The sequence below is a fragment of the Balaenoptera borealis genome (genome assembly GCF_965194805.1).
Source record: "Balaenoptera borealis genome assembly, chromosome: 14".
NCBI lineage: Eukaryota > Metazoa > Chordata > Mammalia > Artiodactyla > Balaenopteridae > Balaenoptera > Balaenoptera borealis.
The window spans coordinates 66,856,356-66,872,962 of NC_138875.1; the positions used below are offsets into that span (position 1 = coordinate 66,856,356).

At 38.9% G+C, this 16,607-nt stretch overlaps 1 protein-coding gene and 1 pseudogene across 2 annotated transcripts in view; both read left to right on the forward strand.

The window, feature by feature from the left end:
• Positions 1-6,095, forward strand: part of LOC309611118 (zinc finger protein 280A-like) — a 157,664-nt gene extending 151,569 nt beyond the window's left edge. Inside the window, exon 3 of the mRNA XM_082355053.1 lies at positions 4,868-6,095. The gene's annotated coding sequence lies outside the window, so the exon portion shown is untranslated. The remainder of the gene's footprint in view (positions 1-4,867) is intronic.
• LOC309610709 (G protein-coupled receptor kinase 3-like) overlaps positions 1-16,607 on the forward strand; it is an 85,157-nt pseudogene that overhangs the window by 12,541 nt on the left and 56,009 nt on the right. The window contains exon 2 of the transcript XR_014249738.1: positions 9,253-9,326. The product of XR_014249738.1 is annotated as a G protein-coupled receptor kinase 3-like (transcript). The remainder of the gene's footprint in view (positions 1-9,252; positions 9,327-16,607) is intronic.

The window sequence follows — 16,607 nt, forward strand, 5'->3', positions numbered from 1 at the left end:
CAACCCGCGCTTGCATCCGGCCATGCTGTGCGGTGGGCGCTGTAGCTCTGGGGAGGTGTGGGGCAGAGCGGGGCGTGCATTGCAGTGCAGGTGTTAGAGGCTGGGTCTTCTCCAGCGTCCTGTGCGATGATGAGTTCAAAAGCAAGGGAACGGCATGGTCAGATCTAGGCAGCAGCACACAGGACGAATGGGAAAGGAGACTGGACGAATGTTGAGGTGGCCGTGCTGTGATCTAGGAAGCAATGCATCTCTCCCTGCAAAGCGAGTATGGCACTTAACTAATGCAACGCAGTTAGGTATTATCTTTTATGTATGTCTATCAGTACCTCCAATCAGATTGCAATTGCTCTGAGAACCCCTTTATTTACACTTATAGCACCATGACATAAATGCTTATTGGTTGGGCTTCCCTGATGGCACAGTGGTTAAGAATCCGTCTGCCGATGCAGGGGACACGGGTTCGATCCCTGGTCCAGGAAGACCCCACATGCCAAGAAGCAACTAAGCCCGTGCACCACAAGTCCTGAGCCTGCACTCTAGAGCCCTCGAGCCACAACTACTGAAGCCCGTGTGCCTCGAGCCCGCGCTCCACAACAAAAGAAGCCACCGCAATGAGAAACCCGTGCACCGCAACGAAGAGTAGCCCCCGCTCGCCGCAACTAGAGAAAGCTCGCACGCAGCAACGAAGACCCAATGCAGCCAAAAACAACCAAAACCAAACAAACAAAAAACTTATTGGTTGATTCTCTTTTGTTTTAAATAAACCTTTAATGGAATATATGTATAGAAAAGTGCTCAAGTCCAAGTGCATAGCCTTATGAATTATCACCAAGTGAACACACATGCATTAATTGGTTGATTATTCTGTTTCTTCCTTGTTAAAATTATGGTTAGACCCAGTGTTTTTTTTTTTTTTAACATCTTTATTGGAGTATAATTGCTTTACAATGGTGTGTTAGTTTTTGCTTTATAACAAAGTGAATCAGTTATACATATACATATGTCCCCATATCTCTTCCCTCTTGCATCTCCCTCCCTCCCACCCTCCCTATCCCACCCCTCTAGGTGGTCACAAAGCACCAAGCTGATCTCCCTGTGCTCTGCGGCTGCTTCCCACTAGCTAGCTATTTTACGTTTGGTAGTGTATATATGTCCATGCCATTCTCTCACTTTGCCCCAGCTTACCCTTCCCCCTCCCCGTGTCCTCAAGTCCATTCTCTAGTAGGTCTGTGTCTTTATTCCCGTCTTGCCCCTAGGTTCTTCATGACCTTTTTTTCCTTAGATTCCATATATGTGTGTTAGCATACAGTATTTGTTTTTCTCTTTCTGACTTACTTCACTCTGTATGACAGACTCTAGGTCCATCCACCTCACTGCAAATAACTCAATTTCGTTTCTTTTTATGGCTGAGTAATATTCCGTTGTATATATGTGCCACATCTTCTTTATCCATTCATCTGTTGATGGGCACTTAGGTTGCTTCCATGTCCTGGCTATTGTAAATAGAGCTGCAGTGAACATTTTGGTACATGACTCTTTTTGAATTCTGGTTTTCTCAGGGTATATGCCCAGTAGTGGGATTGCTGAGACCCAGTGTGTTTTACACACCCTCCCCACTTTGTCCTGGCCATGTTTAATCTGTGATGTACACACATACCCTAATTTCCATACTGCCAGCTTTAATCATTGTTCTTTGAGACGTCTTTGGGAAATATAAATCAGGTGGATTGTTGGAATAATATTTCTATTTTAAGTTATTTTAAATCTCACTTTATTTTGTCAGTTTGTTTGTTTACTATTAGATGTGCATTAAATGGTTATAAGTGAAAAAAATTGACCCCAGTCTGGAAAGAGTATTGGCATGGTGCATAGCCAGAAATTTTTTTCTTTTCCATCATTTCATAATGTTGGTAAAGGCTGAAAGTAATCCCAACTATTGCAAGGGTTTAGGTGTACTTTTCTTGCCACTGAATTTTCACATTTTCCTCCCAGTCCCAATTTCCTTTGTTCCCTTTTGAAGTAAGAGCCAATTGCTCGGAACATTTTATGAATTTTTCTTTGGCCTCGTTCATTACCATTTGTGCTTTTGTCTACTAGACTGTTAATATTCAGGGCCCCAAATCTCTCCATTATCTAAATGAGTGATCTCATTAATTAATCTAAGACTTTTGTTGAGCACGTATGTGCTGAATTTAAATTGGAGGTGGGGTAGATAATTTGGATATTTAGAAGACCTATTTACAATTTGGTTACTAATTTTCTTCTGTAAAGTTTTAAGTCAGGAAGTGAAAGTTCTAGTTTGATAAGCAGAGTCAAATAAAAAAATAAATTTAAGGTTTGCATGAAGTAGATAAAAATAATTAACTAAATGTTCATTTTGATTTATATTTATTTATTCCTCTTGGAACTTGGAAGAAATGAAAGGGAGAATTATTCATTGGGAATTTAAGTTAGTATTATTCATCTAGGAGGGGCATGGTGCCCTGTGGGAGTTTTCCGTTTTTACATGTGTATGCTTTTTTTCTGTATTTTTGAGTTTGCTTTTCTAGTTATCATTTAAGATTTCCTTTCTTTTCACTTGTAAAGACTCTTGTGTATCCTGAATGTGTCAGAGTAGTTGTTTCCAGCCTCTGCATTACCCAGAACCTTTGTAATTACTTATTTTAGTCCCATGCCTCTGTGTGTGAATGAGTTTATGTTCCGTACAAACTTGTGCTTTATGAAAAACATCCTGTAGAGATTGACAGCCATGTAAGTGATCATGCATTAGCTTCTGGAAATTTTAGATCCCAATTTGTGATCGACTTAAAGCCACTATTCAGGAACATCTTTTGAGGCTTATCCCTGGCTTAGCTGTATGTACCCAATCTTATTTTTCTTTCTTCTTTAGCACCAGTTTTTGTTTTTGTTTTTTTTTTGGTGGGGTGACAGGAAGAGTCAGGTTTATTGAGGTATAATTTAAGTAAAACTCACCATCTACAATGTACAATTCTGTGAGTTTTGACAAATGCATAAAGTTGTATAACGACTACCAAAGTCAAGATACAGAGTAATTCATCACCTCCGCAAATGTTCTAGTGCCCTTTATGGTTGACCGCCACACCCCACCCCAACCCCTGGCAACCACTGATCTAGTTGTTCCTATGGTTCCTCCTTTTCCAGAATGACACATAAGTGGACTCATTCAGCATGTAGCCTTTGGGTCTGGTTTCTTTCACTTAGCACAGTGCATTGGAGATTCACTTATAGTGGATGTATCAGTAGTTCATGCCTTTGTCTTGTTGAGTAGTGTTCCATTGTATGGATACATCACAGTTTATCCAGCCATCAGTTGAAGAACATTTGGGTTATACCCAGTTTTTTGATATTATATATGAAGCTACTACAAATATCTGTGTTCAGATTTTTGTGTGAACATAAATTTTCATTCCTATTGGGTAAAATACCTAGGAGTGTGATTATTTGGGTTGAATGGTAAATGGATATTTTAACTTTAAAGAAATGTTTTTGAATGAGGCTGCATTCCTACTAGCAGTCTATGAGAGTTCCAGTTACTCCACATCCTTTCCTCGTCAGCAATGGCATTGTCTCTCTCTCTCTCTTTTTTTTTTTTGGCTATTCTAAGAAGTATATAGTGATATCTCACTGTGTTTTTAATTTGCATTTTCCTAATGACTAACAATGTTGGACATCTTTTCACGTGCTTATTTTACATTTATATATCATCTTTGGTGAAAGTATTCAAATCTTCTGCTCAATTTTTAAAAATACTGGATTGTTTATATTCTCATCATTGAGTTTGAGAATTCTTTGTATACTTTGGATACAGGTTCTCTATCAGATATGTATATTGCAAATATTTTCTCCAAATCTGTGGCCTGTCTTTACTTTCCCTTTGTAAGTAATAAGTAATTTATGGGAAATTACTCTTGAGACTGTGTAAATATTTTGTTCCTTATCAAACTTTTGCCCCCTGGTTTTGGCACCTATTGATTTTCTAACTCCATCATTCCTTCTATAGTTTTTGGTTGGTATTTGATGCTAAGGAAGAGCTTCCCCTTCTTTCCTTTATTCTTCTCCTCCCTTCTTCCTTCTTTCCCCTTCCCTCCATTGTGGAGTCACAGCCCATCAATCATCCCAGCCAGCACAGTAATTCCCCTCTTTGCCTGTTGATTCAGAGGCAAGAGGAGTCCAAAACATTATATATGCTTCTCAGCAAACGAAGCTTCTGGTTGCCAAAATTTGATATTGTCAGTCTTCTTAACTCTGCCCTTCTAGTGGTTATGAAGTGGTATCTCAAAGTGATTTAATTTATATTTGCATGATGACCAACGGTATTGAGCCCTTTTAATGTGCTTATTGGCTAGTCATATTTCTTCCTTTGTGAAGTGTTCACATTTTTTGCCCATTCTTTTATTGGGTTGCTTCCTTTTAAAAATTGATTTGTAAGAGGTTTTTTGTTTTGTTTTTTTAATGTATACATAAACGGGATATAGACCTTTTTCAAATTTGTTTCTTTTTTTCTTTTCCCATTTGGTTATAAGTTTTTTCTAGCATTTGTTGAAAAGACTTCCTTTTCCTAATAAATTGCTTTGCTATCTTTGTAGAAAGTAAGTTGAGCACATATAAGTGTATTTCTGGATCCTCTATTCTGTTTCATGGATTTAGTCTTATGCCAGTACCACACTGTGTTGATTACCATGGCTGTATAATGAGTCTTGAAATTAAGCAGTGTAAGTCCTTGAACTTCTTGCTTCTTTCTCAAGATGTTTTGGGTATTCCAGTTTTTTCACATTTCCATATACATTTTAGAATCAGCTTGTCAGTTTCTTTAAAAAGCCGATGGGGGGCTTCCCTGGTGGCGCAGTGGTTGAGAGTCTGCCTGCCAATGCAGGGGACACGGGTTCGGGCCCTGGTCTGGGAGGATCCCACATGCCGCGGAGCGACTGGGCCCGTGAGCCACAATTGCTGAGCCTGCGCGTCTGGAGCCTGTGCTCCGCAGCAAGAGAGGCCGCGGTGGTGAGAGGCCCGCGCACCGCGATGAGGAGTGGTCCCCACTTGCCGCGGCTGGAGAGAGCCCTCACACAGAAACGAAGACTCAACACAGTCATAAATAAATAAATAAATAAATAAAAGAACGTGAATTTCTTAAAAAAAAAAAAAAAAAAGCCGATGGGGATTATTATTAGGATTGCATTGACTCCATAGATCAATTTGGGGAGAATTAACATCTGCAATACTGAGTCTTCCAATCCATGAACTGACGGTATCTTTCCATTTATTTAGATCTTCTTTAATATCTTTCAGTCATATTATATAGTTTTCCACTTAGTGGCCTTGTATATCTCTTATTTATTTATTCTTAAGTACTGGTTCTTTTTTGACGTTATTCCAAATGGACTTGTTTCAAAATTCCATCTTAAAACTGTGTGATGTGAGTGTATCTAATGTCATTGATTCTTTTAGCTAAATGACCTTGTATTTTATGGTCATTTATGGATCTTGCTAAATTCACTTATATATTCTAGTAGTTATTTTGTAGATAGGATTTGTTATATAGTTAATCACGTTGTCTAGGAATAAAATTAGTTTTAATTCTTCCTTTTCAATTTTAGTAAGTTTAATTTCCTTTTCTTATTGCACTGGCTAAGACCTCACAATATTGAATAGAAGGTGTGAGATTAGGCATTCTGGCCTTTTCTAATCTGAAATGCTTTGTACTTTGTTTATCCCACAGCTCAGAGAGGTCTTATTGACATTCTGTTTTATCATTGATCTCAGCATCATATTTAATTCCTTTATATCATTTACCATGAATTAGTTATTTCATTTGTTTACTACTTTGTTGTCTGCCCCTTACACAAACCCATAAGTCTCTTATGGGAAAAACTCTGTCTTCACCAACATATAGCACGGTGACTCTTAGTAGACACTCAGTAAATGCTTTGTCAAATGAGTAAATTTTGGTAGGAACTTTTTGCAGTTATGCAGTCTATCCTCCTTCCCAGTGTTTGAATCTCCGTGGTAAAACCTAGGACAGGTATTATTTCTTACAAGATTTTTTTCATATTTTTTTCCCTCTTTTTAATTTTTTAGGTGGTTATATTTCAGTTTCCCATAGAAACCACGTATATTTAATGCTTTCAAAAGTTCTTAATTGGTCTTTTATAAAAGATAATACAGGGCTTCCCTGGTGTCGCGGTGGTTGGGAATCTGCCTGCCAATTCAGGGGACATGGGTTCGAGCCCTGGTCTGGGAGGATCCCACATGCCGCAGAGCAGCTGAGCCCTTGAGCCACAACTGCTGAGCCTGCGCGTCTGGAGCCTGTGCTCCGCAACAAGAGAGGCCGCGATAGTGAGAGGCCCGCACACCGCGATGAAGAGTGGCCCCCGCTTGCCGCAACTGGAGAAAGCCCTCGCGCAGAAACGAAGACCCAACACAGCCAGAAATAAATAATAAATAAATTTTTTAAAAAAGATAATACAATTCTTTCTACTAATTTTTGCAAAATATTTTAGTGGCAAATTGGGATAGTTTGCCTTTCCTGGATGTTACATACACTCGGAAGTTAATCAGTATTCAGGCAGTTTGCAGTGGTTCAAATATAGAAACAAGGGTAAACACATTCCACAGTTACCTAGTAAGCAGGTGTTGGGTCACTACTTTTTTTTTTTTTTTTTTTTTTTTTTAAAGATTTATTTATTGATTCATTCATTGATTGATTGCTATGTTAGGTCTTCGTTTCTGTGCGAGGGCCTTCTCTAGTTGCGGCAAGTGGGGGCCACTCTTCATCGCGGTGCGCGGGCCTCTCATTATCGCGGCCTCTCTTGTTGCGGAGCACAGGCTCCAGACGCGCAGGCTCAGTAATTGTGGCTCACGGGCCTAGTTGCTCCGCGGCATGTGGGATCTTCCCAGACCATGGCTTGAACCCGTGTCCCCTGCATTAGCAGGCAGATTCTCAACCGCTGCGCCACCAGGGAAGCCCGGGTCACTACTTTTTATTCTTTGAAATCTGGAGAAATTGCACCGATGAAGTGAACCAGTTAGGCAAATTATTTCCTTATTTTTGCCCTTTAGCTTTTGTTCTAATCTGAGTAATCCTTCTTATTTTTTTTTTATGTAATTTAAGTCTAATGAAGGTAAATTGCATTCAGCCTGGAACACAATGATCTACGATGTATCCAAAAGGCAAAATATCTTTCTTCTGGCTGCTCCATTTTAACAGCTGCTGTGATAGAAAGTAATGCTTCAGTTTATGTATAGACACGAGGAAAATACTGGTTTTTCCCCCCTATACGATGTTCCAAATAATTCTTTGGCTTATTTTACACATTGATGATGGAAATTGCATTAAAGAAGTAGGTAACAACATATTAAGTTGGATGTTTATTCATTCAACTCCCTTTCTTCATCTTCCTCCTTCTTTCTTTCCCCTCCCTTCCAATTTACAGGTGGAGATTTCAACAGTCCTCCACCGATAATGGAGAGAATAAATAGACATTCAGTAAGATTTAGAGGACCAGGACAACCCTATCAACCAACTTGGCCTAATTGCCTTTTTATTTTATTTAATGAAACACTCCACCCTATATACTGTTTTTCTTTTTTTTTTCAAGTACCCTTGGAACATTCACCTAGAGGGACCAAGTTTGGGACCAAAACCAAGTTTCAATAACTTTAAAAGCATTGGAAGTCCTACTGAATGTGTCCTCTGACCACAACAGAATTAAACAGAAATCAATATCCCAAAAATACCTGAAAAAAAACCTCCCAAATATCTGGAAATTAAACTACACATTCCTGAATGACTCATGAGCCAAAGAAGAAATGACAAGGGAAATCGGAAATTACTTTGAAATGAATGAGAACTAAAGTCAACCTTTCTCTTATTTAAAATAAAAATATTAACATGCAAATTGGTAGAGATTCACATCTTCAGTTCTTCCTACTCATCTGCTTCTTGAATTCCCTACTCCCTCCATATGTTGGCCTCGCTGCAGTTCCTTGACAATATGAGCACGGCCGTGCTCCTGCTGGAGCTGTGCACCCAGCCCCTGTTAGTCTGGTCTTGCCTATTTAACCAAGTAGTCCAAATACCTTTCTTATAGTTGCACTGAACAAACATTTACCGTTTTCAAAGGTTATGTTCCTGGAAGCATGGAGGGGAATTTATGGGGCAACAACAGACAAGCTCAAGTTATATAACTCTTATGTTAACTTGAATGAAAATCTTGTCAAAGCTGCTTCCTTCCTGTCCTACCTGGGGAGTTCTGATCTACCTTTGCCCAACATTTTAGACTTTTTGTGAGTCTTTCTTCACTTTTTTTTTTCTGTGACTTCTGTCTCTCCTAACAATCCTTTAATTGTTTAGACCTTCTCATTGCTTTTGACTTTTCGTAGTCTTCCAGTATCTCTGCCCTCAGTCTGGTGTCAGCTTGTCCTCTCCAGCTTCATTCATTCACTGAGGCTTGACTAGGTGCGAGGCATTGAGCTGGCCACTGGGTTTGGTACTGGGGTGGGAGACTTGTAAATCAGATAATTAACCAGGGTGAGCACTTTGGCAGAGGCATGTTGGAAGGGCCATGCAAACAAACATTCTTTCAACACATATTTATTGGCCTCCCACTGTGTAACAGGCACTGTGCAATGGGGGTGGTATCCCGGGCAGAAGGTACTGATTGCTTGAAGATGAGGCGTGGAGTTGTGAAGGAGAAAAGCACCATCTGGGAATGGGTGATCTGCTCTGGCACGAAGTATTTGGTAGGGACTTGGAGGGACTTGAGCTAATAAGTGGTGAGAGAAAAGGCTACAAAGGTTAGGAAAGTACTTCTTTTTTTTTTTCTTAAGGGAGTTTGAGTTCTGTTTCTGTGGGCGTAGCATTTATTAGCTCCATGGTGACTCTTACCAACTTCTGTATTACCTGTATCTCTGATTTCTTTGGTTAATCTTCCACTTGTTCTGGTGACCAGTAGCACTAAGTGGTGGTAACCACTAGCACTGTTAATTGTGCATTTTTTAAAAGTGGGAGGGGGGTTGCCAAGAGAGAAGGAACCTCAAAGCAAGGAACCAGGTGTGTGATTCTTTACTTTACCTGGGTTATTTCCTTTTAGGCATTAAGTAGCCTCTTGAAACCCCCTTTTGTATTTTAAGGGTAGGGGAGGAAGAGGTTGAAACAAATGAATTTGAAAACACCCTGTGGAATAAAATTTACATTCATCGCCCACCCTGAAATTTTTTATTCTTTTTCTTTAGGTTTCTTGCTATTTAAAGATTCTTTTTTGAATGAAATTAATGAAGCTGTACCTCAGATGAAGTTTTATGAAGAGGTAAGAAGTGACTGTTTTATCAGTGCTTTTATTTCAAAAGCATATTTAAACTGTACTTTGGAAATATTAAGACTACTAGATATCTTAGAAATTCGTCAAAAGTAATTAGTACTGCAAGATATAGTTTACTAGAGATGCTGACAACAACTATAAAAATCATATTTTTAAAGCTCTATAGTGTTCTGGAATCAGTGAGGAAGAGTTGGACTAAAGTTCCAGAGGAGGAAGAATCATTCAGAGGTGCATTGAGCATTACCAGCCATTTTATTTTCTGCAGAAGCTTGCTGATTCTGGACACAGAAGCCGAGGCAGGGGGCTGCTACTGGGTGAAAGAGAAACTAGCAAAGTTTTATGGTCACACATTACTAGAGTGACAAATTGGAGACTTGGTGGGAAAGGGTGGCCTCAAACCCACAGCTGGTTTTCCCAGCAAGACATTGGGAGAGGATCTGAAGAGGCAGGCCAAGAGCTTCCGGAAGACACATTGAAACCTCCCACAGCCTTGCGGTATTAAACGGTATTGAAATGTACACCTGTTGTGGCAGGAATCCAAAAACAGAACAGGCAAGAGATGAAAACCCCACTGAAGAGCCATAACCACTTATCACCTGGGGCGGCGGCTGGTCCAGGTGTGGTGGGCAGATGAGAATCCAGCTTTGGCCCCTGGCAGGAGGCTGCTTCTGGGAGACAGAAAAACCAGAAGAGGTTTCTGGATCTGGAGTAAAAAACAGATGAAGCTGGGAATTCCCTGGCGGTCCAGTGATTAGGACTCCATGCTCTCACTGCCAAGGGCCTGGGTTCAGTCCCTGGTCAGGGAACTAGGATCCCATAGCCGTGCAGTGCAGACAAACCCTCACCCTCCGCCCCCCAAAAAATAATTAAAAAATTATAACATCAAACATATTTTAAAAAAAAACAACGATGAAGCTGGAGGAACCCCCAAAACATGATGAGTCCCCTGCTCAAGACACACGCCAAGTTTTGAAGCTTGAGTGGGCCGGGGGCGAAAGAGCTATCCGGAAGACTTCTTAAGGGCAGAACTGAATCCAGTGCTGAGGAGACAGAGATCTCATTGAACTCCATGGAGACCCAGGCCTTAGGAACAGGACCAACCAAAGGCAGACTGAGTCCTACTCAAATGGCAGACCAGACCAGCCCAGCTCAACCCCCTGTTGGGTGATGAACTCCCTCCCTACCTGTGCAGCAGAGAATAAGGGGAGCCCTCTGTCTCTTTTGCAGGTAGAAAATAACAGTATATAGAGACTCTCCAATCTTCACCATACAGGAAAAAATGATTTTCCACCTAAGAAGCAAGATCACATGACTTACAAACAAGGCAATAGAAGCAGACCTGCAGATGAATCAGATATTGGAGTTAGCTGACAAATACCTAAAAATAACTGTAAATAATATGTTCCAGACAATAGAGGAAAAGATGGACAAAATAATTAGATGGAGGAATAGAGAGTTTCAGCGTAATTTGAATGTATTGTGGAAAACCAAACAGATATTCTAGAACATAAAGTATTTGAAATTAGAACCTAGTGGTTAGAAACAATAGCAGATTGTCACAATGCGAGACAGGATTAATGAATAGGGAAGCAGGTCAGTAGGTCATCTCAAACTGAAATACAGAAAAAAAAAGAATATAAAAAAGAAATAAGGGTGTTAGAGACATGTGAGGCATACCTAAAAGGTCTAACACATGTAAAGTTGGACTCCCAGAAAGGAAGAGAGAATGGGACAGAAGCAGTATTTGAGGATGTAATACTAAGAATATTACAAAGTGATGAAAGTCAGCAGCTTACAGATTAAAAAAACTTAGAACACCCCAAGCAGGATGAGTACAGAGGAAACGTATCTTTGCACATCAATATAAGACTGTGGAAACCTGTGACAGAGAGAAAATTTTAAAAGCAACCAGAGGTTAGAAAAAGACACCTCATTTTTAAAGGGGCAGTAATATGAACAAAACGACTGTAACATATTAAAATAAATGATTAAGAAAAAAGAAAGACAGACAATGAAATGGCCATCTTTAAAGTAATGAGAGAGAAAAGCTGCCAACCTAGAATTCTTTCCTCAGCCAAAACTTCCTTCAAAAATGAAGGTGAAATAAAGATATTTTCAGACGAAAACCGAGAGAATTTGTCAGTGGTGGAACTGCATTACCATAAATACTAAAGGGAGCTACTGTAAGCAGAAGGGAAATTACCCCAGATGGAAATGCAGAAAGGAATGAAAGACATCATAAAGGGTAAATATGTATGTGAAATATACGAATGTTGGCCATACAAAACTATAATATGTTTTTAGAGTTTAAAGTGTGTGTAAAACTGAAATGTTTGAGAGTAGCACAAAAGGCAGGAGAGGGGTTAATAAAGTTAAAATATTTTAAGATTTTAGGATTATTGGGGATAGTAAAAATAATAATTTGCATTGACTTGTAAAGGATGCATATTGTAATCTCTAAGGTAACTTTTAAAAGAATAAAATGTGTATGTTAAAAGAGGAGATATGGAATAAAATGACATTGTATTAATCCAAAAAAAAAAAAAAAAGAATAAAAGGTGGACATAAAGTAGGAGGTCAAATTGAAAATAAAGAGTAAGGTGGTAACTATAAATTCATCTATATAAATATTGATGATTACATTTAATATAAATGGACTAAATACTCCCAGTAAAAGACCAAGTTTGTCAGACTGGATAAATAACCAAAACCATGTTATTATATACTGCTTATAAGTGAGATGCTTTATTTATGTATTTTAAGATAATTTTATTTTTTGATTAACCTATAGTTGCTGTACAATATTATATAAGTTACAGGTGTACAGTATAGTGATTCAATTTTTTTTTTCAATTTTTAAATAAGTGATATACTTTAAACAGAAGTATGGAAGAGGATATGTAATATACACACTAACTGAAGCAAAGCTGGTATAGCTATACTAATATCAGACAAAGTACATGGCAATGCTACTTTGAGATAAAGAGAGATTATTTCATAATGATTGAGGAGTCAGCATCTGTATCTTACAAATAACAGAACTTTAGAATATTTAAAGCAAAAATTGGCAGGAAGATCCAAAACAAAATAATTCTACAACCCTAGTGGGATACCCACATACTTCAAGAGCTTGTAGAACAACAGGCAAAAAATTAGTAAGGATATAGAAGATCTTAATAAAGTGATGAATAAACTTGACCTAATTGACCCAGCAAAAACAGAGTTTTGCATTCTTTAAACTACATATGAAACATTTACCAAAATAGATCATATGCTGGACCCTAAAGAAAACTTCCTACAAATTTCAAGATTGAAATTGTTCAGAGTATGTTCTCTGACCACAGTGGACTTAAGCTCAAATTTAATAACAGTGTTAAGTAAGAAATCCTTAGCTGTCTGGAAACAAATAACTTCTAAATAATTTATGGGTCAAAGAGGAAATTAAAATTGAAATTAGAGAATATATTAATTGAAATATATTTAAGAAATGATATATGCTAATATTATTAGCATGATCTGTCTTTACCCTAAAGCATTTGAAATGGTCCAAAGAAAGCATGGCATAATGAGGGCTGATATTAGTAATCTTTGTATCTTTGAAAATTGGAAGAATATTCCCTTTTTCCTGGTTTACTGATATACATGAAAATGACATTTTTCTACATTTTAAAAATTATATTAATGTATTTCCAGGAAGAATGATCAAATGATGATGCACATTTAGCATCACGTGAAAAAAAAGTAAGCTAAATACAAAAGGATTCCACTGAGTATGAAGTGACTTTATTATTTCAGTCTGAATCAGGCATTTTATCTGGACAAGACTCACAGCTTGATGTGTCAAAAATTTTTTTTCTTTCCTGTGTTCTTAAAAGCTTCACCTCTCCAATTTCAGCATGTACTCAGCTGCTTTGTCAAATAGAAAGCAATCTCCTTTAGTAGATGAAACAGATGGGCAACCTACATAGTTATTTCTTAAGCACTTCTGGCCAGTATGGTGGTGACTACTGCTGATGTGTTTCCATTTGAACTTGAGGCATTGGAGTTTCTCTTCGTTGGCTTGTTCTGCAGCTCTTCTGTCCTCTCTCCTGGCCTGGTGTGATGGATCTGGCCTATCAGGTTATCCCCTTGGAGGAAAATGCTTCAGGGCTCCTCAGCAACTTGCTTTGTGTTCTTTAATTGACAATACCATCCACCTTGGAGTTTCAAATACAGTTGTGTAAGTCAGTACAGCCTCCAAGATTGAAGTTATCAGTCATTCTGACTCCTTGGTTTCACCAGCCTAGTGGATTCTTTAATTTCTAGTTTTATGATCCTGATCCCTAGAAAACTCTGTTGTCACATATCTTGCAATGTGTATGTTGTCCATTGTATTTCCATTTTTCTGTGTCCGCAGACTCTTAGTGGTTACCCATTTTCCTGTGGTCTGAAGTCCTAATTGCTTCTTCCAACACTCACATATCTCTGTGTTAGTTATCGCTTACCTTTCCCTCTTTATCTTTCACTACCTTCTCACGTAGACCTTCCAGTAACCAATATTACCTGAACCCACCGAGCCCAATTCTTCTTTTTATTACTTTCCTTATGTCCTTCCCCCAGCCTAGGATGCAGTTTCCCCTTCTCGGCTTGTGGAAAGCCTTGCTTCCTTTAAGGCCAAGGTCAGTTTCTGTATTCTCCAGTGTAGCCTGTCTGTACAGTCATCCCAGTCTTCCGTGACTGCTTTGCTTCTCTGATTCTTACACTGTCTGTCGCCTGTAATGCCCATGGAATACTTAATATATGCTTGCTGCTGGGGTTTGTGTGTGTCATCAGTATTTTCACTTGCCCATTGTTTGACTCCTAGACAGCAGGCCCAGCTAGGATCTAGGTGCAGCTGTGCCCCTCTCACTTGCTGTGGGATATGGTGCTGGTCATTGAGCAAACCCTGAAGCATCTACCTTGTGTCAGACCCAGAGCTTACAAATGTGAACCAAGACACTGTCCTGTACTTGAGCTCATAGAATGGGGACTTAGTATTTGAGCATCTGTTACCTTATCTATGAAATGAGGTTAGTAATCATCTCCTGCTATTTCACAGGCTAACTGAGAGTCTCAAATGGGATGCCAGATGGACAGTTGCTTTCTAAACTGTAATATCTATAATGTGCTGATAAGGTATATGCTGTAACATGGTGGTAAAGAGTTCCAGCTCTAAACTGAGAACATCTGGATTTGGATTTGGACACTGCTAGTGACTAGCTGCCTGAAGTTGAGCAAGGAGTCTTGCTTCGCTCTATCTGGGTTTCCTCAGCTAAAAATTAGGGTGATAGCAGTATCTGTCCTTAGGGTTGTCATGTGTGTATGCAACACACCAGAACAGCACCTGACACGTAGCTAATGCTCGGTGTGTTGGTTTATACACTTCCTTGTCCCAGTTAGATTTACAGGCAGCTTATAAAAATATTTATATTACACCTGGATTTAATAATAAATCACGGAAAACAGAAAATATGAGATCAGAGGTAAAGTTACTACGCAGACTTTTCTTCACTCATGCAACCAGTATTTATCAAACACTAATGCTGGGAAGCATTGTTTGGATGAACAAGATGGACAAAGTCTTTGCTCTCTTTGAGCTCCTATTTTTGTTGAAACAGACAATAAACCAGTAATAAATGAATAGGAAATATATCAGGAAATGATAACTGCTATGCAGTGATTCAAAACAGACTCACAACTCAATGTGATGCATTGTGATTTGGTGGCCACCTTAAATTGCTGGGTCAAAGACTGACTTCTGAGAAGGTGCATTTTAGTGGAGTAATTTCAGATATTGTGTTTATCCTTTGTGGCTTTCACTTAGTTTCTTGAATCTGTCAATTTAAATATTTCACCAAATCTGGTAAAATTTGGGCCATTATAAAACATTATTTCTACCCCAGTCTCTTTTTTTTCCTCTCTCTAGAATTCCAATCATAAGTATGTTTGATCTTTCGATATTATCCTAGATATCACTGATTCCCTGTTCCATTTTTCCCCCCCAATTTTTTTTTCTTTCTTCAGATTAGATAATTTTTATGGAGCTGTCTTCAAATGCATTGATTCTTTTGCCAACTCTAGTCTGTTATTATGTCCATCCATTGAATTTTTTTTCAGATAAGATTTCCATGTGGTTCTTTTCATAGTTATTATTTTTCTGCTGCTATTTCCTATCTTCTTATTCATTACATGCATATTTCCTGTACATCTTTTAGTATAGTTACAACGGCTCCTTTAAAATCCTTGTCTGATAATTCCATCAGAATCATCTTGGATTGGTCTTCACTGATGGTCTGTTCCCTTGCATATGAGCCACATTTCTCTGTTTCTTCATAGATAGAGTAATTTTAGATTGTATCTTGTCCATTGATATTGTAGATACTCTAAACTCTGCTTCTCCAAAGGGTATTGATTTTTTTTGTCTCAGCAGTTAATTTGGCTTACTCAGACTTGATGCTCTGTCTTCTCATACAGTGGGTAGCAACTGAATCTTGTTCAGTTCTTTTAACCTTAGCTGGACTGCTTTGGGTCTGTCATGCTCACATGTCATTATGGGGTCCAGCAGAGATTTTGAGAGTTTGTACGTAAAATTTTGGAGCTCTGCTCTGGCTCTTCATTTTCAGGAATATCCTCTCTTACTTTCCAGCTCCTGTTTGATACCCCTGTTCCATTATCTGTGTACTTTTGGTCACTCTCCGGTGGTCCAGTGTAGTTGGGTTTTATATATGTCCAGAATTGTTGTTAGAGTTTAGTTCACTATTACCTGAAGGAGGGCCCTGGTTTGTGATATATTTTGAATATAAAGCCAACACGACTGGCTGATGAATTGGATGTAGGGGGTGGTGGGGACAGGGGTGTGAGCAAAAGAGCAGAATCAATGATGATTATTCCATTTTTTTGGCTACATGTTCAGCTGTGAGCTTTGTAACCACCAAAGCAGAAAGGGAGGACTACACGGTTAGTGAATGTTCATCATTGATGGCGAAGCTTCTGTTCTGCTGTAGTAGAGACTTTTCACCTTGAACTCGGGCCTCTGCCTGCTCAGGTTCCCTGGATAACCTGACTGCCAGAGTTAGGGGTGGCATTTGCTCTGCACATCAGGACATCCTGTCTAGAGCCAATTGATACTTGACTGCATGTTCTTTAATTAGTGGTCTTACTGATAACAGAAAGTGAATTACAGCCAGGGATGCTTTAGGCTATTTCTTTGCCTACTAAGAATTAACCTTTTCTGTTGTTCAAGTTGGAGTT